We start from the raw sequence: 27840 nt of genomic DNA on the forward strand, positions 1-27840 counted from the left end.
ACTTACCAACTGAAACTCATCCAACACTACAGGACTAGACAGTGTTCTGGACACTCCTTGAGATTCATCTGTTGTAATACTGGAGTCAAGATCCTGGTGGTTGCAAGCGATTTTGTCCTCAAAATGTTTCGCAAACAAATCACAGTGAGCTCCTGTCAGTTCTGCCACTTCCTTCAGAGTTGTAAAAGGCCTTGAGCCACTCCAGAGCTAACTGCTTCAGCATGGATGCTGAAGTCCCCCAAAACAAGCAGTCTGGAAGACCTCAACACCACCCCTAAAACCAGTTATGCCAACTTAGGCAGGGAAACTGCTGGGCAGTGAGGTGAGTGGTAAACCAGGTGGATCCCTACTCTCTCCCAATTGCCCAATTCCAGGAACAAGCACTCTGGGTGCCCACTCAACTGGACAGAGAGCCTGGGGAGAGAGATGAAATCCTCATAGACTACATCAATGTCTCCCCTCCTGAACCCTCAAGTCTGCCCTGATGCTGCCCTGAGTACTCAGGTGGGCACAGCTTGGTGAGACCAACTCCACTCTGCTCACCCACACAGGTTTCAGTAATACAGACCAGATCGGCTTCCTTATCCACAGTCAGATCATGGATGAGGGGGGTCTTATTGATAGCTGACCTGGCAGTCAGCAGCAGCAGCCGGAGACCCAAGGGCTGGGTGACAGGACAACCACAATCCCCCAGGTTGGAAGGAAGACTTCGACAAAGCACATTCACTATCAACCTGTGCCGTGTGCCCCTTACTAGGCCGGCCCCCACCCTGCAGTCCCCATCTTGTGCTGAATCCTGCTTACAGTTCTCCCACCTATGTTCTTAAGTGTAATTCATAAAATCCACATTCTCAGCATGCTAACTGGGTTGTGTTGACCCCTGGGCAAAATAACAGGGTAACATAAAGCATTTTCAGAAGATCTGTCCACATGTTGCCTGAATGTGTATAGAGAGTAGAACCAAACCAGCTAACCACACTCCTGTAACTCCATGACAGCACATTGACCACACCCCTGATGTCCATTTTTTTCAGTTCAACAAATGACAGAACATAAGGGCCACTTTTATGCATTCAGCTGAATATGAAAGCATGGGGGGGGGGGAGGTGGACAGGAGGACTGAGCCAACATTGAGGACATGGATAGCTGACACTGTCACTGTTCTGTTGAAAAGAGCCACCAGTAGACTAGAAGAGCATTAGATTAAATTAATTTCACAGTAGGAAAAAATCATTTTAAAAGAGCTCATAAAAGATGTGTTTCCTAGATTTTGCTGTTTAACCCTAAATTGAAGACAAGAAGAACTCACAAGTGATGTCCTAGTTTATGTTAGTAATTTCTGCAGCTGCTCTGAATTTCTGCCAGCACCAAAAGGCCTGTGTAATTGAAGAGTGTTTCCCCTACAGCTACAGGCCATATTGAAAACAGGCTCATACTCTGTAGGTTTAGTGCAGGATTGTTTCTGGCAAAATTGCAGTGTCAACATAAAATGATGTTGAAGGAATGACTTTTGAGTTTTACATTTCTCCTAGAAATCAGAAAGGAAGATACAAGGTGCATATGAAACTGATGAGCTGGCAGTATGCAATAGAAATGTTTTAACAGATGATTAGTTCTTCAAAATAATCAGATCATGGTTATTTGTTTGAATAACTGTGGATAAAGTTCTTTTTCCAGACCATGTTTTTGCTCCCATGGAAAAGCAAAGAGAAAACTTCTTCATTTTCTTCTTATAATTTGTGTGATTCAAATGTCTGTAAGATAATATTTTGCACTGGTGCTTAAATCTGCTCTATGTTATTAGCAAGAAAGGTTAATTGGGATGATTATTTATTGCTTGTTTTAATTCACCTAGAACATGTACCACTGCTCAACAGTTTTCTATGCAGTGGATGTTGCATATCATAAAGGCCTAAAAGGTACTTCACCTAATGTACTTCTACTCAAAAGTAAGCAACAGTAAGTTCAATAGTGCTTACACCCAGGTAAGGACGTAAAGCCTAAAAGGTTTTATTACCACTCACCTGAGATGGTGCTTATTATCTGAGGTTGAAAATCTCACGCCAGTGTAGTCCTTACTTCAGTCCACACTTCCCTTGCTTCAGTATTCCATATATAAATTCATTGCTCATTTGTTTTGCATGACAAGAAATCCAAGAATATTTTTCTGATGATATAATTCACAGTGGGCTTGAGCCAAAGCCCACTGAACTCAACCAACTGATTCCAATTAATTTAATGGACTTTCACCCATCACATACCAAAGCTGATGAGGGGGAAACTGTTTAACAAGTTCATTTCTTTGTTATAGTGGAATTGGAGTTTTAGGGGCCATGAAGAATCCTGGGAGTTTTGATACACCAATTATGCAACTGTTCATAAAACAGAAAAACACACATCAAAAGTCAAGAGATTTTAACATGCTCAGAATCCAATGGAAAGAAATGGAATCTAGTTCACACACAAATTCCTTGGTCCCCTCTTAGCTGGGTCCCTTCTTAGCACTTAAAAAAAATTATTATCTGACCTCCTGCAAAAGCAAGGTGTATTTTTCTGCTGCTTTCATAGGAAGTGTGAAATCTTTAGCATTCTTTTCCCTTGTGGGGTGCTGGGGTCCATGTAGCTTAGCAACTGTTGAAAGGTACCTGACTTGTGTGTTCTTTCTTTACTCCCCTTTCCCCTTTGTATATAGCTTTGTACTGATCTCCAGCCCTTTTAAGCATCCATTGGGCCAGTGGGAAGATACAGTGCGATGAGGCGTTCCAACAGTGCAATGAGGCGTTCTCAACCACTCCAGAAGAGCCGCTGCACAGGGATCTGAATTCAGGCCCTGTGCATGTTGCTCCATCACTATTAAGTTTTTCCTTTAGTTCAGTTCTCCACATTTCCACATCAGCTTGAGATTTAAAATAACATCCTCATGGAAATTCACCAACATTTTAGTGTGCTAATACAGTGGTACCTCGGGTTAAGTACTTAATTCGTTCCGGAGGTCCATTCTTAACCTGAAACTGTTCTTAACCTGAAGCACCACTTTAGCTAATGGGGCCTCCTGCTGCTGCCGCACCGCCGGAGCACAATTTCTGTTCTCATCCTGAAGCAAAATTCTTAACCCGAAGTACTATTTCTGGGTTAGTGGATTCTGTAACCTGAAGCGCCTATAACCTGAAGCGTATGTAACCCAAGGTACCACTGTATGCACATTTGTGTTTGCAGTTTTGTCCAACATACACATTTTCCCAATACAATTTACCCGTATACAGTCATACCTTGGAAGTTGAAAAGAATCCATTCCAGGAGTCCGTTCAACTTCCAAAACATAAGGAAACCAAAGCACGGCTTCTGATTGGCTGCAGGAAGCTCATGCAGCCAGTCGGAAGCTGCAGAATCAGACATTCAGCTTCCAAAAGAATGTTCGAAAACCAAAACAGTCACTTCCGCATTTTGATCGTTCAGAAGCCAAAACATTCAAGAACTAGGCTGTTCGACTTCCAAGATATGACTATAGAGGACTATATAGTGCATTTTTGTTTCCTGCTCCCAATAATATAAGCATTTATATGCAATCTTTACTCTTGCCTTTCATTTCACGTTGCCAAAGAACTACACTGCACAATTTGGAGGTGTGAAATTAGAAGGATGACTATATTTCAGTTTGTATATTATTAGGGAATATGTGGATTTGGTAGGTTCAGCTTTGAATGTAAACGGAGTTGGATTTTTGCATGATCCCTACCTATGTGTTCTCCTATGTCATGCATTTGTCTGATCACCAGGTGTAGATTGGCTAAAAGAAAGGCTTTTTTTTCAATGGCACAAATTAGATTCTTTCTACCCCTTTATTTATAGGCTGTATAGGTTAGCCAAAGCCTGCTAATAATCATTTCACACATAAACAGATTTTCTTCCGAAGGTTATACACAGAATATATGTATGGATTTGGTAGAATATTTTGAATGGGGTAGCAGGAATCATTCCTAGGATGTGGGGAGCCATTTGTTGGGGTTCATTATAACCCAGTGCTCAGCTCAGGAGCTTGTTAATCTTGCAACATGTGCTGCGTTAAAAAGAGCACCTAGGCCTGTTCAAAGTGCATTTCCCTTACCACTAAATATTTACAGCATGGTTCACACTTGGGATTGGCAGTGTTATTGTGGAATCCAGTCAGGCTTCAAGCATGGCATCTTCCCTTTTAGAAATTGTGGTGTTTGCCACTGGAGGAATAATATGAAACAGCCATTCATTAAAAAAAAAAGTTTCCAAGTACTGAAGAAGAACCTGCATAATTTCAACACATACATTCATTCATGTTCTTGACAGGTAACTCTGGGAAACTGTGATTGCATGCTTACACAATGCCCCCCCCCCTTTTCTTTCATGATCATTTCCTCCAAGAAACTGCATTCATGATTAGGTCCTAAGAGAGCCAAGTTCAAACTTGAAATATTTTAAACACACTCTATAATTTCAATAGATTAGTTGAGAAGCAGGATTCTGGCAAGACTGATGGTGATAACATGCAGAGATGGGGGACAAGCTATGAGGAAGTTCTGATGTTCAAGCCTCATTCAAATGAATGAGAGATCTACAAGAGTATAGCCCTGACCTTTTCCACAGATCCTGGAGAATCCCTTCCCATTCATTCACTGAGTTTTTTGTCCTATACTATTCCATGAGTTAAGGATATATAGGAATTATTTTTTAAAAAATCAAATGTAAAACCTAGAACAGATGGCTTGGCATAACAAAACTGAAACACTGTGAGAATGCATAATCCTTGTTCTTGCAAGTATGACTCATAAGCCATTTGAAATCATGGTGGATGGGCCTCAAAATGTTCAGATCAGGTTTAAGAAGCTATAGACCTATAACATTTGAACCAATTTCTTGGGTTTGGGGAGAAGGGGGAATTGAATTCCAGAGGCAAATGATTTCAACAGCAGTGTCTCTGACATTACTGGAATGTTGAGTTGCCTAACTTTAAGAAGAGACAGAAGCATTCCTGGCTTGCTTTCCAGCACATACTGAACCATTTCTGACGTACTTAAGTCAAGCTGAGATTTGTAAATCAACTTCAACTGGAATCGTGTCAGGTTCTTTAGAGTTTGATCTCCCAAGTTAATTTTCTTTGCCAAACATCAGGGCATGGCCTGAGGGCACTTTGCACAACCAACTTGCTGCAGTGAAGGAGGTCTGGGTCTGGTCAGTGCCTCTACATACGCCACATTGAGTTCCTTGATGGAAGAATGGTAGGATGTAATTGTATGAAATAAAACAGATCCATAGTCTCTGGTGGAAATGCTTTTTCAATAGTAGTTTCTAAACATACTTCACATAATCCTAATGGCTGAGAAGTAATAATTTCAATGCCACTAAATGCCAGTTGGTATGGAACAACCATGGGACATGGCTATTGTGTTATTTGTGGGCTTTCCAAAGGCACCTGGTTAGCTACGGTATGAAACAGGATGGTGGACTACATGAACTCTTGGTGTGATCCAGAAGAACTCTTCTTATGTTAGTTCACAATACTTTCTCATTCCGCAAAACTTTGAATGAAGCAAAAGGCTTTGAATCTGTGGTAGAACTCATCCAGGAAGTCCGTTCTTGGGTGGATGGCTTTGCGGGCAGGCCCCAGGCCTCCTCTGTGAACCGGCCTATTGCAGGCTGGATCATCCTCCTGCCCCCAGATTTGACGGCAGGAATCAGAGGGCATTCCCCTGGGCTTGGGACCAACTGACCAATGGTGATGCTTGGCCCCCTGCCCAGGGCAAATATAAATTACCGGCCTGCGGGGTCTGTCTGCCCTCCACACAACAAATGATCAGTTGTGTCAGTGCATAACACTGGTAATGTTTATGGCAGGACAGAGAGGATCACTTTTTCATTTCATATTTATAAACCTTGGAAATGAATTTGATTATATAATAGAAAGTCTTTTGACATATTTATGTACGTAGTAGTGGGGGTGGGGGACGAGAGAAGCAAAAATATGAGGGGTACACTCACTCTCATTATGTTTTAAAAGGTAGAATTAATAAATGTAAGTCAGAGGTAACAACCAATAGAGAAGGCATTTCCTGGTATTGGATGGTTGACTGGCTGAAAGTTGAAAGCAAACCTGCTCATACTTAATTTAACAAGGCATTAACTTTAAGGAAATGTCAAAGGCAAAGGTCATTATGAATACTGTAAACTATTTAAAAAAGCATAAAAATGCAAATAAAAATTAAATAGATTTTTATTTCTATATACTTGAAAGTTATAGGGTAAGCTCTTAATTACATTACATATGGTTTTCTAATGGAGTGTGAGTATTTTCCTAGAAGTTATGTATCACTAAAGGAAAACATGATTTCATTCTCAGCATTCCAACTGATTTATAACATGAAGTGTACACTTTATAGAGATTTTCTCCCATGAAGATTCCCCCCCCCACAAGGTTACTTCCACAAACCTTGGAGATTCCCCATGCCTCCTGTTCCTTCCTGCTGTGCATTGATGGTGCCATTTTGGCAACATAAGGATAGGCACAGAGAATGAGTTCATTATAGTTCATTGTTAGTATATAGGATAAAAGGGAGAGCATAGTTTTCCTCAGTTTGCGCTGAATGTCAACAGAATTTTACAGAATTCTCTTAATTTTGTGAAACTTTTTAAAAGAAGTGTACAGGAAAGCATTTGCAAGGGAAACATGCACACACACAAATTGTATATTAGTGAAGAAGTGTATAAAATGCATTATATTAGAAATTGCTTGCAAAAAATGAGTATATCAGGAGAGAAGCACAATGTGTGTGAACTTTCATGCACACTTTTCTTCCCCCTCCAAAATTTCAAACTGATGCAGGAATGGAGTAACAGGAACTTAAGACAGGAAAAGTGAGAAACTGAAAGATTTGTCCAACCCCAACTGCAATTATAAAGAAAACTGAAATAAACTTGCACTGAGGTTAACCTGGTTGATTAAGAGAAGATTGGATATGAAGACTGACAACTTTAGGTTAGAGAACACAAATGCCAATCCTGTATATTAACTGGTATCTGAACATGACTAGCACTTCAGGGCATTCTGGTGATTTATCTGAACTGAAAGGATTAACCTACTTTCATTAATTTGTGGATATGTATCTAAATTCTCGCTAAAATGCACCATTAATGGAAGCACACGGTGCTTTTAATCTGCCAGTGAAGCATTCAAATACAATCATGTTACACAACTGCTGTCATAGGAGATATGAGCTCTGATCTTCTGCCTGTTTAATGGTTTGCCCCCTGGGGAAGGAGTTCCTATACCTAGGGAAGAACTAGGAGTTTCAAAGATTTCCTAAGAAGACATCAGTAGCAAAAGGATGTGGAAACAGATTATTGATGTACTGTGACTAATTGGGTGCCTGCTTGAATGTATTATAGATTTTACAAGGACTTTATTGTAGATATTCTTATGATTTTATTGTAATAGATTATTAGCTGGTTTCTAAGCTATCCTGAGCTGAGGTTTGAACAGAAATAAATAAGATGTTCTAAACTAAATATATATTCTTTCTGCTCCATTTGTTATGTGTATGCCCATAAAACAGGCGTCCTCAACCTTGGCCCTCCAGATGTTTTTGGCCTACAACTCCCATGATCCCTAGCTAGCAGGACCGGTGGTCAGGGATGATGGGAATTGTAGTCTCAAAACATCCGGAGGGCCGAGGTTGAGAAAGCCTAAATCACTACCACACTACCCCAAATAGGGTTTCAATAGAAATAAACAAGGTGTTATACAATTAAACATACAATTTCTGCTCCATTTGTGATGTATAAAGTACTATAAAGTGTTGGAATTGCTACCACACACTCAGCCCTTTATGATCTTTTATTGTCTGAGAGTAGGCAGAGAAAATATCCAATGCCAGGCATCTTCTTCTGTGAACACTCACACTCAAGGGCGTCACTTCTCATAGAGATGGAGTGGATTTTTAAAAAACATCTAAGGGACAGCAAACTCTGGCCTACCAAACCTTACTTTCTTCAAATATAAAAAGTAAAAGCTACTGAAGAACACATTACATTGCTTAATACTGTGTCCTGTGGTCACACTGATGACTGTCACCCTGGTGGTCTGCAGTGTGTTTACTTAAAAGAGTCAGGTCACATCCCCCCCCTTTTTTTTGCATACATTCTGTGCCTTGTTTACATTTGGTTAGATTTATCAGAGCTATTTTCTCCAGGAGCAGTATTACTGGAGAACCTGTACAGTTTGTAGCCTTCCAAGCAGATTGCTCATTAATGGCATTGTAAATGTGAACATCCTAGGAAAGGGTATGATGATCAACAGAGTCCCTTCATTCCCTTCTCAGCATCACTGCTTCATCCTGCACTGCCAGGGAAATGATGTGGAACTTCAAATGTCATCAAATACATGCTTTCCTGCCACACATGCTATCAGGAAGCCATACTGCGATGTCTTGCTGCCAATGTAATATGCAAAGGGGCCCTTTGTGTCTAGTTGCCAGGGACTGGACTGAGGGGAACGAGACTGAGGAATGGTGGAGACCGTCCCACCTCCTCCTCAACTTCCCAGAGAAGAGGAAGGCAGTATCGAATTACAGCAGTGGTTTGCGGAAGGTCACACCTCAGAGACAGGAGAACAGACGAGTTGGGAGGCGTTGGGAGAAGAGAAGGGGGAGACAGAGACAGAGCAGCCAGCTGACACGTTATCGCTGGAGAGCATTTCTGACCCCCCTTCTCCCAGAACCTGGCATGCATTGAAAGTGGAAGAGCAAAGGACTCAGAGACATATTAGCCCCTGGCGGCCACCTTAAGGGTAAGTGCTGTTGCTAGGAAGGGAGGGGGGAAGAGCTCAATTGGGGACAACTCCATTTTTAGGAAGGCTGCATTCCTTCATCGTTCTCTGTGAATAATTGAATAAATAACTTGGTAAGAACTGTTAGTGTTTCTCTGATTCTAGGCTGCCCCCATGGGAGGGAGCTGATTTTCCCCAAAGCCTGACACTAGTTTCTCATCTGTAAAACTATCTATGTATTGTTACTAGTGGTGGAAAAATGTTTTATTGATAACAATATACATCTCTATGTAGTCTAGTAAAATAAATTAAAAAGCAGTCCAATAATAAAAAAGCAAAGTGGGGGTGGGGGTAGAGACTAAAGTTCAAAGGAAATGGTTCTCAAAAGATAAAAATGGTTGGGTAATGGTGGTTTGGCTTTTAATATTGCATAACACTGTTATTATTTCATATATCTTCCAGGAGGCAAATATCTGTGCTGCTGAAGGATCAGCAACAGCAGAACCTTGAACAGAGGATCCAGGCATATTGTTTATAATATTGTCAACAATAAGGTGTAAATATTTCCACAGTTGCATTTTCTTGCACACATATAATTTCCAGAATCCGGTAATGGATACTCAAGTGGGTTCATTTCATATGGCACAATCACTTGGTGAATTAGTTTTACATGCTCAAATATGCACTGTATAATATAAAGTTAATACCATAAACATGGCAGAAGTATCTAACAACTCAGCTCACTTCAATAATCCTCCTAGACATAGAGATTTGGCTAGCCTAGAGTCAAAACCTCAAAGCCAGCCATCTCAGACTGCCTTAAACAGGTGGTCATTACCATCATAAATAAACTAATAAATACTTGAGTTCATAGTTATGCATCCTGAAGAAGCAAAACTACTAAAGGACAGAACGTAGGTAGGTGGTCAATGAAAGCATTTTCTGTTCTCTGAGATCTGAAGGTCCTTAAAATACAATGGGTTTAATATTTACAATATTTGTTCTGCATATTAAATGTGTATTTAAATCATTTTCTTTGACAATTTGAGAAATAAAACACTGTAAATCTTGTCCTTAGAGTGGAATCAGCTAAATATTATTATTCTTCAGTTTCCTACAAGTCACTTTTTTTAATGCAACAGCAACTTTGGCAGTTATATGATGTTCGTAGATGGCAAAAGCCAATTGCAGTAACCGTACCAGTGGCACCATAATACTACCTGTCTATTTAGTGCTATGCCATTTATAATATATGAGTAATACGAATGGACATAAGTGTTAAATGATTGACTGACACACCAACGTAGCTTCTATTCCTTCCAGGTCCCTTCACTATTTCTACATTTTCCATAGTGCCAAGCTGCCAAATCTTACACCTTAAAAAAAAGAAATAGTACTTTTAAGTTTGATTGTTTTTGCTTTAAATAAAATTCCATCTGCATTACCAAAATTATACAGAACCACAGTCCACTCCCTCCTGCTGAATAACTGAAAACAAAAGAGGAAAGATGGCATATGGAATTACACTATTACCCCACATTATCAAAGGAAAGATAACTCCCTGGTACGTTTCTCCTGTACTCAACCTTATGCTGTGTTCACAAGAGCTATGGGGTTCCATGCCCCTGACTATGATCTGATGACACATGAGGCCACCACCTGGCAAATTAAGGAGGTTCAAGTCAGTGTCTGGATGGGTGACTGCCTAGGAACCACATGCATGACACTTTGCGCTCCATGATGGAAGAAAGGCAAGATAAAAATGCAAGCAAATACAATAAATAAGAGCTTGCCACTGAACATTACCCAATAGGCATGCCATATGTAGAAGATGGACACCTTCATAGCATCCCTAGCATAAGGCATGTGATAAACTAAATGTTAGGTCCTAGTTGCTGGGATAACCTCTGTTAGTGGGTGCTTCATTCAGGTTGCCCACCTCCACCTTTGCCTCATACAACTGACATGCCATATCAGTGGTTCATGACTGAAGACTGAAGACTGAAGACTGGAGAGCAAAAGAAAAAAAGGGGGGAAGGTCTTATAGCTGGTTGAGCAGGTTAATGGAAGAGATGGAAGAAATGTTCAGTCACCCAGCCAGCCTTGAAGATTTGTCTTTTTAGAGCACTTTTGTTCTCTCAAACTTCACGACTGCTTATTGAGAGTCCAAAGGATAATTATTGTATGATATAATCTGCACTGTGATTTAGAGAACAAAAATATCCATGTATTTTCTCTGTAAATATATGGTAGTTCCCATGCAATTAAATCACCAGCAATTATTGTAAAAGCAAAGAATACATGCATTGTATGCCTTTAGGAATATAAAGAATAGTCTGTTCTGTTTTCTGAGAACAAGCTTCCCCATCCTTCTAAAACTGAATACCTAGTGCTGTCTGAATTCAAGCCGAAGGGCTGTGAACTTCATTAGAGGTGGTTTCCCCTACTTTTCACATTATTTGCAGTCTCAGAAACAACAAAAGTGTGGTTATAACATCTCAAAGCAGGTTGGTGGGCTAACCTCAGAATTTGATGTTTATCCAAGGCCCTACCAAACAGTTATATCTTCCGAGGATCTCCCTTAGATCCCATTTCTCAGGACTTAAATCACTCCCAAACCCTCCATTTTGAATACTTTATATCCATATATTATAACCAACCAGCCAATGCACAAAATGCTTTAAAATAAATAAATTACAGACACGCCCCCCTTAAGCACCTTCCACTTATGCATGACTGTGTTTGTGTCAAATAAATAAATAAATTGGTTGAAGCAGGAAATGCCGCAAAAGCGGCGCGAAAAGAGCAGGGGAGAGCTGGAGAGTGTGTGTGTGGGGGACAGCTTGCACAGCCGCTCCCCCTAGTGTCTCGCTGTCCCTACTCACTCGGCCTCCTTGACTTTCTTCTTCTTGGCCAGTGGGGCTGTCACACCAGAGGTGCTCAGTGTCTCCGCCCACCTGTCCATTCCATCCTGTGACAGGATATAAGTCTATAAAATGATGTGTGTCGTGGAGAATGTGAATAGAGATTTTTCTCCCTGTCTCACAGCACTAGAGTGCATGGAAATCCAATGAAGCTGAATACTGGAAGACCAGGACAAGATACTTCTTTACGTAGTGCATGAACTCACTCCCACCGGAGGCTGTGATGGACACTAACTTGGATGGCTCTCAAAGAGAATTAAGCAAATTAATGGAGAACAAAGTTACCAATAGCTACTAGCCATGATGGCTACACTCTGCCTTCATGGTTGGAGGCAGTAATGTTGTTGAATACTAGTAACTGGAAACTACAGGAGGGGAGAGTCTTATTGTGCTCAGCTCCTTTTTGTGGCTTTCCCACAGGCATTTTGTTAGCCACCATGAGAACAGTCTGCTGGAGACAATGGGCCATTGACTGATCTAGCAGGGTTCTTCTTAGGCTCTTATGCTATGGTGATGCCTCTTGCTTGCCTTAATGGAATACATGTGCAAGTGGAGCTGTATACAAACATAGTATATATGTTTACATGGCTGGAATGAAGCCTACTGTACAAAGGCAAGAGTCATATCTGTTACTCTGGCCACTTTTGCCTCACGGTCCACCCACCACTGGCATGTAGTCCCTGGAAGGTTGCCCATGTGGGAATGAGGCCTGAGGGCTTAAAAAAAAGTGAGGTTCCCTCCCTCTGCACTAGAGAGAAAGAAGCAGAGAAAACAGCTGCTATGGTTACAAGTAGCGGTCACCAAAAATATACTATAGCCAAATATGACCTCATCTGGCAACACTGCGCTGCACTAATTTGTACAGAACAAATGTAGAAACTCAACGTTAGTGAGGAAAAGGACATAAATCATACTTGCACACTGGGAATGCATGGGACGAATACAGATGAGCACTTACTCAGCGGTAACTTGCCACAATGTGCATGTTGACACTTGCCAAGGGACACTTGCCCACTGCTGTTCTGTCAACCGGTGAAAATAGCGGTACCATTCCCACCTTCCCTGGATTGGTGATCAGGTGCATAAGTATAGTAAAAGATTTTCTTCGCCACTGTTTCAGATGACAGACACAAGTTGTTTAAGTTGCATCCTGCTCAAATTTCACCTCGGTTAATTCACAGAAAGTGTCAAGGGGGCATTTGACTTTCTTGGAGCTCCATCTGTGGGTTGCTGAGGTTCAGGGATGGGGAACTTGTGGCCCTCCAGACTTTCATCAGCCTTAATCAGCATGGCCAATGGCCAGGGACAAATAGTAGCCCTTGATAGCCTTCTCTTTAAAATAAAATAAAATGTTGAATCCCATTTTTAAACTGCCTTAGTTGGTTGTCATCACTACCTCTTGTGGAAGTAAATTACATACAGTAGCTTAACTATGTACTGGGGGGGGGGGGTACTTAGTTTTGCCTGTCTTGAATCTTCCAACATTTAGTTTCATTGGATGACCTCAGGTTTCTAGTATTACAAGACGGGCAGACAAACATCTCTGTATTGACTTCTCCACACCATTGATTATTTTATATCCCTCCATCATGTTCACTCTTATTTGCCTTGTTTCTAAACCAAATAGCCTCAAATGTTGTACCTTTTTGTTGCAGGGGAGTTATTTCAGTTCTCTGATCATTTTGGTTTTCTCTTTTCTGCAGGTAAAACTGCATAGGATTGTGACTCATTTACTTTCCGAGGTTATTCCTAAATCCTTATGACTGTTCAGGAAGTTCAACATCCCAACTAACTGTAAATTTCCAAGGTAACTTCTCTATTCTTGTTTTACACCATCACTTATCTCAATGTGAAGAAGAGCCCCTGTTTTAACTGGAATTGCTTTCCTCCACTTTAGTTAACTTCAAATTGTTAGCAGCTGTGTGGATTTATGAAGAAATCATGGGCTGAAGTGTTAAGGAGTGAGAAAAGTGTCATATTCACATTTTAATAAGTACCTACCTAATTTGAACTTCCCTAACAAATAAGTAAACTAGAACACAGCTATCCTCCAAAATTTGCACTTCTCTGAATTTTGTGGTGCCGTTCTCCAACCCCAATAGTGTGCACACTTTTGGGGTTGGAGAACCCCATGACAGAATAACATGCAAAGCTAAATTTGGGGAAACTGTTTCCAAAAAAATGCATACATTAGCAGAAATTTGAATGAATTTTCAATGAGAAAAAAACCAAGCTGAACTTAAGGTTGCAAAAGTGAGAAACTTAAATTGGACAGATCGATCCATCTCCTCATTATCCCAGAATAACTGATTCTGAAAACAAGCCCATAGGTTTGAAGTCATGAGAAAATGGAGGCCATGCTCAGAGGTTCCAAAACTGCTTTGTGATCCTTATATATCACAGAAGCCGTGGCTGACAAAGATTTGAGTTGATGTGCTAATGACCTTCCTCCAAACTTGTTGAAAGTAATTGTCTGTTTTGTTTTGTTTCAACAGAGTTCTGCAAAGCGAGTTTCTTTTTGTTTTTAAAGCCATCAACAAATGTTAGTCCTTTAAAAAAAAAATCACTTAGGCATATTTTTTATTACAGTAGATAGGAAGACATAACTTCTGACAGAGAAGATGAAATGTTTTTAATTAATTTTTTAAAACCCCTCTCTATATATTACTGTACTTTTCAGTTTCCTTGCCAGAATATCCCTCCATTTGTTAAGCTCTATCCTTTTATTTCTTCTCATGGGAGAAAATAAGATTATAGGTAACTAATCTTTATTACTAGGCTTTCCCCTGGCTGTTATCCCACTTATGCACTACTCCACAGTAGAGTCTGCAGAAGGCAGCTGTCTCAAGCCACTATTACAGCTGGGAATAAGTGTATAATTATTAGAATTAATATTGTCATAAGTGGATGTTATTTATATGCCGTAAAACAGCCAGGATAACAAAATAATACGCCAGCACTGTGGAGTGTAGGAACACAGGAGGCTGTTTCATATTGAGTCAGACCCCTGCTCCCTCTAGTGCAATGTTGTCTGCACGGACCGGCAGCATCTCTCCAGGGTTTCCAGCAGGGAGTATTTTCGAGCCCTTCCTGGAGATGCTGAGGACTGGGACCTTCTGTATGCAAAGCAAAATGCTGTGTATGTAAAGCAGATAACATTATGGTGTGGCAAAGGTGAATGAAAAGCTCTCTCTCTCTCTCTCTCTCTCACACACACACACACACACACTCACACACAGAACTCTACAACTCATAGACATCCAAGGAATCTGAAGGTTGGACGATTCAGGACAAATAAAAGAAAGTACTTCTTTGTGCAGTGCATATTTAACTGTGGAACTCACTTCTACAGGAAATAGTGATAGCCATCAACTCGGATGGCTTTAAAGGAGGATTGGGCAGATGAACTGAGTTTAAGGTTGTCAATGGCTACTAGCCATGACGGCTATGCCGTGGCTCCAGAGTTGGGGACAGTAATCCTTCTGGGCTAGCGGCCAAAATTGTGGAAACCTTTATGAAAAAGTGTACAGTGGTACCTCGGGTTAAGAACTTAATTCATTCCGGAGGTCCATTCTTAACCTGAAACCGTGTGGTGTAGTGGTTAAGAGTGGTAGTCACGTAATCTGGGAAACCGGGTTTGTGTCTCCGCTCCTCCACATGCAGCTGCTGGGTGACCTTGGGCTAGTCACACTTCTGTGAAGTCTCTCAGCCCCACTCACCTCACAGAGTGTCTGTTGAGGGGGAGGAAGGGAAAGGAGAATGTTAGCCGCTTTGAGACTCCTGAAGGGGAGTGAAAGGCGGGATATCAAATCCAAACTCCTCTTCTTCTTCTTCTTCTTCTTCTTCTTCTTCTTCTTCTTAACCTGAGGTATCACTTTAGCTAGTGGGGCCTCCCACTGCTGCCGCTGCGCCGCCACCTCACATTTTCTATTCTCATCCTGAAGCAAAGTATTTAACCTGAGGTACTATTTCTGGGTTAGCGGAGTCTGTAACCTGAAGCGTATGTAACCCGAGGTACCACTGTATTTCCAAAGTCTGATGGCTCATAACACCTGATTGGCTCTCTAAACACTCATGCTCACTGGCTACATTCAAAGCTACTGCATATCAACCTATCTGGTTATTTGACTATAACTTTTGACAGAATATAGATAACTGAACAAACTTTGTTGCATTACATTCTTCATTAGATTATCTTTCCATCATCATATAATTTTATGGTATTACTCCAAAAAAAGTGGTGTTATGAGCCATCAAACCTCAGAAATACACTTTCCCCAAAAGGTTTCCACAATTTTGGCTACTTGTGTAAGTACCAGTTGCTAGAAGTCACAGGAGCGGAGAGTGATTTTGTGCTTGGATCCTGCTTGCAGGTTTCCCACAGGCATGTGGTTATCTACTGTGGGAATAGGATGATGGACTACATGGGAACCAGCAGGCTCTTCTTGTGTTCTTACACTCTACTCAGTGGCGTAGGAAGGGGGATGCGATGAGTGCGGTCCGCCCCAGGTGTCATCACTGAGGGGGTTGACAAAATGACAAAAATATGAGGGGGTTTTTTAAAAAAATAAAAACATTGGGGGGGGCTCACAAACTTTTTAGTTCAGTCAACAAACAATGAAATGCAGCTGGCACTGGGTGATAAACTGTGGAGGCCGGCACTTACCGTGGGGCCTGCAGCATGCCCAAGCCAAGCGTCTCTCCTGGCAGCGTGGGGCTTGCATCTGCCTTCCACCTCTCCCTCAGCTGCCCTACAGTTGAGGGGGAGGCGGCGGAGAGGCTTTGCGCTCTCTCTGCTCCCAGGTGCAGGATGCGTGCACCGCTCTGGGCGCCTAAGTGGCTAGCTACACTGTTGGCTAGCTACACTATGCCCCTTCCTCGAGGAAGGAAGCAAACGCAATGTGTGAATGAAGTAGTAGGGGCCTAGCATGCAAGCTAGAAAGCCTAGAAAACACTAACAGAAGACATGGGTGGTTTTTAAAAATAGAAATATAGAAAAGAGTACATAATATGGTGGGTAATTAAAATGGAGCCCACTAGGAAGCCATGGGAAGGCAAGGAGACTTCTGCTTCCGTTACACAAACACAGTAGCTGCACACAGACCACAAATGTGAGCAATGAAAATTAATGTGACTGCAACAAATGAAGAACAAAATGAATGTGATTTGCATTACTGAACGAATAATGAAACAAATGTGCTCTATAAAAACAAAGTTGAACAGAGAAACAAAATGGGGGGGGTAGATCTTGCACACACTGGTGGCTCACTTTAAGAAATGTTTTGCTTTTCTTTCTCTTAACTCTGCTTTTTCCTTTAAAAGAAATCATTTAAAAAGCTTTAAAAAAGAAACAAGTATTTGTGCCACTCTCCAGGGCTCTTCAGATTCATCGGTGAAGATACAAGCTACATTATGAACCTAAAAAATAAAAGAGCCTTGCTGGATCTGGCCAATGGCCCATCTGGTCCAGCCTCTTGTTTTCATCGTGGCCAACCAGATGCCTGTGGGAAGACCAAAGCCAGGACCAGCACTACTCTCCTGTCAGGTTTCGTGGAATCAGATCCCTCCCCTGGTGGCAGTAAATAAGCAGATCCAACGAAAGGAGCGTTCTTACCAGATAAGTTCTTTAATAATCACAGCGAGTGACAAAGGAATGCATATCTCTCTAAAAAATGGTGTTGCTCCCAGTAAAGGTTCACCCCCTCCGTCCCCATTAATCTATGTTACTCCTATGTCAGGTAATCTGAGTTTGTTGCCACTGCGCTTTCTGTTCTATCACTCTCATAGCCCGTCTAGTCTTAGGTGAAGGGGGTCAGGAATGCTTTCTAAAGACAGTGAATCTGCCCGCTGTCTCTTTCCTGGTGTTTCCTCTTCTAGCTGTTCCTCACTCAGTATTTCCCTTATTTCCCCCTCTGGACTATGTCCCTCTGCAAACCACTGTTCTAAATCAATACTATCCTCCTGCTCTTGGGAAGGTTCAGAAAAGAGGGGAGGGCTCCCACTATTCTTCTTAAGTCCAGTCCAGTCCAGTCCCTGACATCTCCCGACTTGTGATTCCCAGCAACTGAGATTCAGAGGCATAGAACTTTTGATAGTGGAGGTAGAACAAGCCATCATGACTAGCAGCCATGTCCTCTGTGTGTACATGAGAAGGTGCACATGCAATGAGGTGGGGTGGCCACAAACACTTTTGGCCACACACACCACTGGCATATGGACCCCCCAGAGGTGCCTAAGCGTTCAATCCTTCAAGAACAGTTTTCCTCAACCGGGTGCCCTCCAGAAGTTTTGGACTACATTTCTCATCTACCCCAGACACCATGGCTATTCAAGGTGAAAAAGCCAATTTGCCCACATTCAGCAAAGAAGGGGCTGAAATTGTGGCCTAAATTGAATGATGCGTTTTTGAGCATTTGTTTCAGTTAAGAGTGTGCAACCTGGAGCCTTTCAGCTGGAAAGGAAAGGGGTGGGATTTTTTGGAGTTTCTGTTTGTCTTGTTTCCCCGCCTCCCCCTTCAACTATTCTTGCTCAGTTCATAACTGCAAAGGAACGGAGAGGGCAAGATGAAAGCCTTCCTAGAGCTGTATTTTGTGACAGGCCATTCATGTCATTTGCAGCCTCCGAGCCAAATATATACAGTTTTGAAAATGGGAATCCAAAGTTGGCCAGCCGCTGTTTGGTTTACAATGTATATCAACACATAAAAAAGCACTTAAGCACATTGCCAGGGGGCCAAGGGAAACAGAGGTCCTGGTTTACTAATTCAAAAGGGGGGGAGGTGAAAGAAACAGGGGGACACACCAAAAAACATGATAGCATTATCTGACATGAAGCCACATAAATATTCCTCTTTTTATGAGCAGAGATATTAGTAAACAGGGGAAGGACAAATTTGCAATGAAACTAAATACTGTGCACAGGCGATTTGCAAGATGGTGATTCCACATGCTTTGACATTCTAAGGACACACTTTGACTGGGCTGCATCAGTGAATACTGTACTTACTTTCTACAGCAGAGATGCTGTTGGAGTGACACCTGGCAGCAACCCATTCAGATTGATTTTTTCAAAGCAGATTGAAGGCAGCCTAACTTTTTAATGATCAGCTGCTGCTGAATGGATGCCAGGTATTGACAATACACTCCCAAATAATATTTCTCTGTCCTTTTCTCTATACCTTTTCTTTTATCTACCTTTCTAAGAAAACACTCAAGGGCAAACTGTGGACAGGGGCAGGGGTGACATTCACCCACAACACCCCAAGACATTCACTCTGATCAACATGCCACCAGGCAAGTCCATGAGCAGGACAGGAGGGCAATATAGCCCTCTCCTGCTGCTATTCCCCAGGAATGGTATTCAGAGGCATGCTGCCTCAGCATGTGGAGGGAATTTATAGGCCAGTGGTTGGGACGCGGGTGGCACTGTGGGTTAAACCACGGAGCCTAGGACTTGCCGATCAGAAGGTCGGTGGTACGACGGGGTGAGCTCCCATTGCTTGGTCCCTGCTCCTGCCAACCTAGCAGTTCGAAAGCATGTCAAAGTGCAAGTAGATAAATAGGTACTGCTCCGGCGGGAAGGTAAACGGCGTCTCCGTGAGCTGCTCTGGTTTGCCAGAAGCGGCTTAGTCTTGCTGGCCACATGACCCGGAAGCTGTACACCGGCTCCCTCGGCCAGTAAAGCGAGATGAGCGCCGCAACACCAGAGTCGGTCACGACTGGACCTAATTGTCAGGGGTCCCTTTACCTTTACCTAGAGCATCTGCCTTGTATAAGAGTGCAAAATAAAAAAAATTCCTTCCAGTAGCACCTTAAAGACCAACTAAGTTAGTTCTTGGTATGAGCTTTCGTGTGCATGCACACTTCTTCAGATACCTGAAGAATATTGGTATCTGAAGAAGTGTGCATGCACACGAAAGCTCATACCAAGAACTAACTTAGTTGGTCTTTAAGGTGCTACTGGAAGGAATTTTTTTATTTTGACTATGGCAGACCAACACAGCTACCTATCTGTATCTATGAGAGACTTCTGCCTTAAATAGAGCCACTTGCAATCAGTGGTGACAATAACAAGCTAGATGGACCAAGTGCATTTCCTGTGCTCCTACAGCCATTAATGGCACGCTTTTAAAAATGCTTCCATCTTTTACGATGCCAGTAAACTCAAAAATCAGTTTATTTTAAATTGCTGAAAGGCATGTCTGTTAGAAGGTGTGACGGCAAATACACCAAAGTTGCAGCAGAACTGATCTCACAAAACCGAAACAAAAGTAACTTTACAGGGAGTGGGGGGTGGGGCACTGTGAAAGTGCACTGTGAAAGTCCCATTTAATAAGAATATCCAAACGTGTCTGGATAATATTTTCTGCAGTATGTTCTCCACAAAGCCTCCAATAATTTGCTTTTCAGAATCCAGCCATTCAGACTGAAGCTGGATTGCTGTTTGCACAGGTGGCTGGGCTACTGGGAGTCTAAATGCTTATTCTTTCATCCACAGCCATTATTCTGAAAAATGTTCTGTTTAATGTCTGCCAGTTTTGATAACACAAGAAACCTTTATAGAAGTTGCTGAGATGACATTTATCAAACGGTTTTTTAATTTGGAGAGAACGCTGTCTTTGTACTGCAATATACTAACAGTGTATTTCTATGTATGGCTGCTCATTGTTTTCAGTGGGGCTTACTTCCAGGTAAGGGTGTATAGAGTTGCAGCCCAAGTACATTTCTTAGGAACAGATATGTTTCTTTTCTAGAATAAAAGTTGTCAGACCCACAACTAGGTCATTTTTGATGAGGTTTCCAAAAGAGGTGAAACCCCACTAAACTTTTAGCTTGAAAAGTCTTGCATTGGCTTAATTGCTTCTACTGCTACTTGTCTGACATCTGTGTTTTAAATTGCTGTGCTGTTTTATGGGATTGTCTTATTGCACATTTTAATTATCAATGTTTTATATTTTATTGTTTGTGCAATCGGTTTATATACTATGTAAACTGCTTGGAAGCCTATCTGGGGATTAAGTGGTAAACAAACAAACAAACAAACAGGTTAAAATGAACTTCGCAAAGCTGATAGATGCAGTGTGACAAGGGCAACAAGGGCAATATGAATATTTATTTACTTAGGCCAGGCATGTCCAAAGTCTGTTTCGGGGGCCCAATCCGGCCTGTTGGTCGGTTTAATCTGGCCCCTGCGGCAGTTTATTTCCTAGAGTAAAATCCCCCCAAAAACCCTCAACAACTCCTACCTTAAAAAAAGCTCAATAATGTCAATCCTAATAAAAGGTCAACAACTTTGGTTGGCTTTTGGTTGGCCCCCACAGCCCTTCACTTCATCAAATCTGCCCTCTTTGAAAAAAGTTTGGACACCACTGTTTTAGGCCTTTGGCTGATTGACATCCGATGCCCTTTTAAAATGTGTTGTGGAAGGGGAGATTATTGGGTTGTTTTCATTATGTGTTTTCTGTTTTCTATATTATATTATGTTGTAAACTGCCCTGAGATCTATGGGTACAGGGCAGTAAACAAACTTAAACAACAGCAACAACTGGGCATTTTTATACCAACTCCCACACCAGGAGCGCTGGATGTGCTCTGCCCATGCATTTGCACTGAGCTGACTTCCTTGGTGCTCTTTTGCCCCTCCCCATTCTCTCCCAGCGAGCCACATGCCAGGAAGCTAACAGAGCAGAGCAGCTCTCTCTTTCATATGCTATGCCACTTCTGGGTATAGTGTAAAGGAGCATAGAAAGCTGCCCAAGTCAGGGCATTGGTCCACCTAGCCCAGTATTGTCTACACTGACTGGAAGCTGCTCTTCGGGGTTTCAGACATGGCATTTTTCCAAGCCATACGTGGAGATGACATGGATTGAACCTCAGGCCTTCTGCACGTGCTCTTGGCCTTCCCCTTCGAGCACTGGAAAACAGTCACAGACCAGCACTGTTGTCCACTGCAGTGTAGGTGCCCTGGAGACAAGGCAGCAAGGAAAGGCAGGAGTTGTAGCACCATGGACAGCTCCAAAAGGACAACTGGAACTGATGAAGGCTAGAATTGAACCAAAGCCGCTTGAGTCCCTCCATCTAGACTACAGTGGTACCTCGGGTTACATATGCTTCAGGTTACATATGCTTCAGGTTACATACGCTTCAGGTTACAATCTCTGCTAACCCAGAAATAGTGCTTCAGGTTAAGAACTTTGCTTCAGGATAAGAACAGAAATCGGGCTCCGGCGGTGCGGCGGCAGCAGGAGGCCCCATTAACTAAAGTGGTGCTTCAGGTTAAGAACAGTTTCAGGTTAAGTACGGACCTCCGGAATGAATTAAGTACTTAACCCGAGGTATCACTGTACTTCTGTTGCCTGAAAAGTACGAAAGCTTGAAAAGCCAACTCTCTGGCCTGAAAGTGAGTGTCCAGGGAAAGGGAGCCATGAAAGTTTGGGTTCTACAGGTTCTTGACCAGGAGCATCAAGATCAGCATCAGGAACCTGCCCAGTTTCCCATCTGGTAGTAGAGCAGCCCTGGACTCCTCCAACTCTGCGCTTGAGACTGGGGCCATGGCTCAAACACAATTCCTACTTGACTTTACAGAAAGCTCTGTAAATAGATCACCCTTGTTTCATCATGGAGATTTCTATTATTAGTAGTATTGTTATACTGTAGGGTGGACTACAGTACATATAAAAACATACTAAAACCTCAAACATTAAAAACACCCCATAAGGCAGGGTGGCAGCAATCGTACAGTTTTACTATACTGAATAAAGGGTGTTTGATTGAGTGAGACAGCCAGTTCTGGGAGAAGAAGAAACCTGCACTAATTCCATTACAGTGGTACCTCGGGTTAAGAGCTTATTTCATTCTGGAGGTCTGTTCTTAACCTGAAAATGTTCTTAACCTGAGGTACCAGTTTCGCTAATGGGGCCTCCTGCTGCCTCCCTGCCACCGCCATGTGATTTCTGTTCTCACCCTGAAGCAAAGTTCTTAACCTGAGGTACTATTTCTGGGTTAGTGGAGTCTGTAAGCTGAAGCATCTGTAAGCTGAAGCGTGTGTAACCCGAGGTACCACTGTATTCCCAAATTGCCTGAGTGTATCAGTTACAGATGGGTAGCCGTGTTGGTCTGCCATAGTCAAAATAAAAAAATTCCTTCCTGTAGCACCTTAAAGACCAACTAAGTTAGTTCTTGGTATAAGCTTTCGTGTGCATGCACACTTCTTCAGATACACACATACTCTGTGTGTATCTGAAGAAGTGTGCATGCACACGAAAGCTTATACCAAGAACTAACTTAGTTGGTCTTTAAGGTGCTACAGGAAGGAATTTTTTTATTTTGCCTGAGTGTATGTTCTTGAAACTGAGTCCAATTAATTTCAATAAATTGTTAACTCCCAATGTGCTAAAGTTCACTAGCCAACTGTAGAGGATGTTGGAAAATGTCACAGTGAGAGGCAGATTTTTAAGTCCTGTGTGAAAAACCAAAGTAGCTTTGAAGAATTAAATAAAATTGGGATACTCCTCACAATCACATATTCAACTTATTGTTATTATACCTTTAACCTGTGGGATGTGGTGCCTAATATCTGAGGCTGGGTATAAGAAACCCATGTCCAAATTCCATTTGACTGACCATGGACACTCTGTGAGTCACTCTAAAGAAGACTGAACTACTCCGTAAGGCTGATCTGAGGGAGTTCCATTCATTACTCAAATTAAAGCATGAGCTTCAGATCAAGTTAACATGACACAATACCATGGTTACTAGTCGGGACAGCTATGTTCTACTTCCAGTGCCAGTAGCTGAGATTTACAAATGGGCAGAGTTCTGTTGCACTTGTTAGGATCGTCCTACTCGCATGTAGAACCCTGGCAGAGACACATACCCGATTGGCATGTTCTCTCCCTCCTGGTTGGTCGTTCGGAAGCTTCAAAAGCTTTCTCCAGCCCAAACATCACAGCGACTGATACCAAAAGGCATTAGCATGCTTAGGATCCAGCAGAGTGTTAGCAGTTTGCATAAGAGAACTCAGTAGCACAACATTTTGGCTGATCTACTTTATTTACATATAATACACTTGGAGCATCCTGACTTAGCTCCTTCCTCTTTCTCATCAGACAGCAAAGAGAAAGAACAAAGGACAATAGTCCCACATCACGGAAACACAATAATACCAAACATCACCCTGTCTCCATCATTTCCCACACTGTGGAATGAAAACATACACTGTCATGTGACAGACAACAATCCCATGACTGCAAGCACGGAGCAAGAATCCTAACAGAACTCAGGTCCTGGTTTTGAGCTTCCCATAAGCATCCAGTTGGCCTTTATAGGAAGAGGATGCTGGACTAGATGGGACTTTGGCCTGATCCTGCTGGCTCTTCTTATGTTCTTGACATAAATATATAGAAGCCACTGCTGTATGCAAAGTAATTTATATGTGATATGTCTCTCATCAAGTCCAATAAAGATAAGGTTTTGAAAATCACGCTCTCCACTCCTTAGAGTAAATGTGGGATACAAACATAACAAATGAAAACGAATGTGGTCTCTTGATTTGAAATATGTAACAAAGCACAAGCTTTCCTATAGTGATAAATCCATGGCAAGTCATTTGCTATCCAGTGGATGCATAGTCTACAACCCCAGTTAGTCATATGAACTTCAAAGACTCAAAGTATGCTGAAAGGGTCCTTGAACTCCATTTTACCTTGTCCCTTGTTGCTTTCCAGTTATTTCCTGTTGTCAGGATTGAGAATATAATATGTAACAGCTCTGATAGCAAATATACTAATGGTCTGTCTGAAGTGGGGGAGGGGGAGAGAGATGCATTATCTTCCATTGTAAAAAACATCGAGATTCAGAGAAAATGCTCTGATTTGACATTTATGTTGAAAGATTACTCATTTAGCTTTTTTGCGTGCTTCAGACATTTGTGTTGCATATATTAAAATAATATTTCTATAATTTTCAAAACTTTCAAACATTATGGTTTAAATTCAGTAGAAGTAGCATGTGTGTGTGTGTGTGTGTGTGTGTGTGTGTGAATCCTGTTTTGGGAATGAGAGAAGGGTTTGATTACCACTTTGTCTCTTCTGGTTCAACATGGCCACAGTCATGACTTCCCCCACAGAATTCTGGGAGATGGGGTTTGTTAAGTATTCTAAGAGTTTGTTGGGAAACCCCTGTCCCTCTAACAGAGCTACAATTCATAGAGTGGCTTAGATTCAAACTTTGTTCTTGTTTTCTAAGACTTTGTTTTAATTCTCTTATGGTTTTCTGGCATTTCCCTTTCTTGTATACCACCTTGAGGGTTCTCGTTAGGACCAAAAGGCAGTATTAAAATATTGTTTATTAAAAATAAATAAATGTATCCCTCCTAAGTAAATTGAGTTGGTAGGGGAGAATTCATTTGTTGTTCACAATTTATTGGGTAAAGATTGTGGATTTATGGTAGAAATAATCATACTCATTTCTTAGCCCAATGTCACAGAACAATGGAGATAGCAAATGCTGAAAGAAAAAGATATTGAACTGGACATTTCACTAACTTACTCTTTATAGTTCTTTTGACGTGTCTAGTTTGAAGACCCGGAGCTTTGTGGAGCTGTCATGCTGATTTGTGAGTGCCAAAAGAATCAGCAAACTGTAAAGAGAAGTCCTACTAAACCTCAGGACATGTCACCAGCGCCCTCCATTTATTTCTGTAATTCAGGAAGCAGGATGGCAAATGCCACAGATTTTTCTTATATATGTGCTTCCTGTGGCATCCTTACAAAATTGCACTGTCGTCTTTCATGCACGAAATATGAAAAAGATATATTCAGTATGTTCAGTATAAAATGCGCAAATGAAATAAGCAGACTATACGTTCTGACCATGGCTGTGGGAGGTATTTGATACAGTTATTAGTTAAAGATGAGCGATGAGCTTACCTAATATGCACTTTCTGAAACAATATGTAATCCCAAACATAGCCTTCCTTTGAAATTTGCAATTCTCTGAATTTTGCAGTACATTTCTCCAGCTAAGTAATGTGCACAGAAATGCATGTACTGGGGTAAAGCATCTATATTTGGAGAAATTTATGCAAAATGCTGATTAATTTTCATGAAAACTTTTAAAAAACAACTAAATGGTGTGGAAATTCGGAGAACTGAATTTTAGATGAGAAAAAATGAGAAACTGAGAGAAAACAAAATTGATAGTTTCACTCAATCCTAGTTCTGCACATTTTTAGGTTGGAAATTGGACTGGGATATCAACACCATCATGAAAACAGCTGTACAGTATAAAAAAGCACATATATTAGTTGAAACTTAGCAAGAAACTGTAATTTTCCAATTTTGTAAATGAGATGCACTCTCCTTGCCATTTACAGTCCTCTTTTTGCTGCATCACAGAAGGAGATCATTAAGCCTCCCCTTCAATTTTATATGAAGAACAGTTCATATTGTTTACAGTATTCTTCTCTTCTTACAGAAACACTGCTATACTGAACTTGAGCACCTTTTACGGGTGAAAAACCTTCACCCTAAGGACCACATCCCTTCATGAGCAAATGTTTGGGGACTGCAGGCCAGTGCTCTTTTAAATGCCTTGTGGAGCTTATCATCACAAGTAAATATTGTAACATAAAATAAAAATCGACTTGATATCAGAATAAAAATGCAGTTAAAAATAATGCTGTGTTTTGTGCACCGTAATACTGGTTCAATATAAATAAGCTGTGCTATCCACATCTCCAAAACAACACCAGAATTTCAAGTCTCAAAGATCCTATGAGGGACCATGTAATTGAAGTAAGAGGTGGCTTCAGTTGTTGAATGTTTTCCATTTTCTGAAACAAGAATAAGAGCAAGGGTGGCCTACCAAAAAGTCTGAAGGGATCATTTTACATTCAAGGTGTAAGTATTCATAAGAGAAGATCAAGAGCAGATGTTCAGAAGCAGAATGTGCAGGTAGCAAAGAAAACATGAGTTATGTCTGTATGAAGCAAGTCTGCCTCTAACGCACTTGTAATGAAAATAAGCAGTCACCACTTTAGATGATTTTAAAACAGTTTGAGAATAAGCGTGATTAAATAGGACATATCATTAACTTGTTCCTTGCAATTCCTTGACGAAGGGTGTGGAATAATTTGAACATTTGCCAATTGTTTATCTAAATTATTCTTGCATAGAATTACGTTTCCGAGCACAATTCAAAGTGTTGGCGCTGACCTTCAAAGCCCTAAATGGCCTTGACCCAGTATACCTGAAGGAGCATCTCCACCCCCATTGTTCAGCGCAGACACTGAGTTCCAGCTCTGAGGGCCTTCTGGAGGTTCCCTCACTGCGAGAAGTGAAGCTACAGGGAACCAGGCAGAGGGCCTTCTTGGTAGTGGCGCCCGCCCTGTGGAACAACCTCCCGCCAGATGTCACAGGAAAAAACAACTACCAGACTTTTAGAAGACATCTGAAGGCAGCCCTGTTTAGGGAAGCTTTTAATATCTGAAGGACTATTGTATTTTAATATTTTGTTGGAAGCCGCCCAGAGTGGCTGGGGAATCCCAGCCAGATGGGCATGGTATAGATTATTATTATTATTATTATTATTATTATTATTACCCTGTTTAGAGAAGCTTTTAGTGCTTGAAGTTTTATCACATTATTATTATTATTATTATTATTATTATTATTATTATTATTATTCTATGCCCAGGTGCCTTTTGAGCTCTGTAGGTCTTACTTATCAGTACACATTTACACTAAAGCAACTTTCTTCAACTTTGGGTCTAGATGTTGTTGGACTACAACTCTCACCACTACTGGTCATTGGTGAAACTGGCTGAGGTTTATGGCAGTTGGAATCCAACAGCATATGGAGCCCAAAAGTGAAGAACTCTGCACTCAAGTATCATTTTGATCAGATAAGTGCATAAAAATGCCAGTTGCATCCTGAGAAATAGGCCCAACGTCCCATTGAAATCAGTAGGACAGGTTTCTTGCAACCAATTTATGCCCTGTGAATTTCAACAGGACTTTAGAATGACTGACTTCCCTTGGATTTGGGCCACATTCCTCAGCATTTTGCTAGGTGACGGACAATGTAGGGACAGGTAGACTTTTGTGAAGTCCATCTGCCTCTCCTG

The sequence above is a fragment of the Podarcis vaucheri genome (assembly GCF_965113315.1).
Source record: "Podarcis vaucheri genome assembly, chromosome: 9".
NCBI classification, from domain to species: domain Eukaryota; kingdom Metazoa; phylum Chordata; class Lepidosauria; order Squamata; family Lacertidae; genus Podarcis; species Podarcis vaucheri.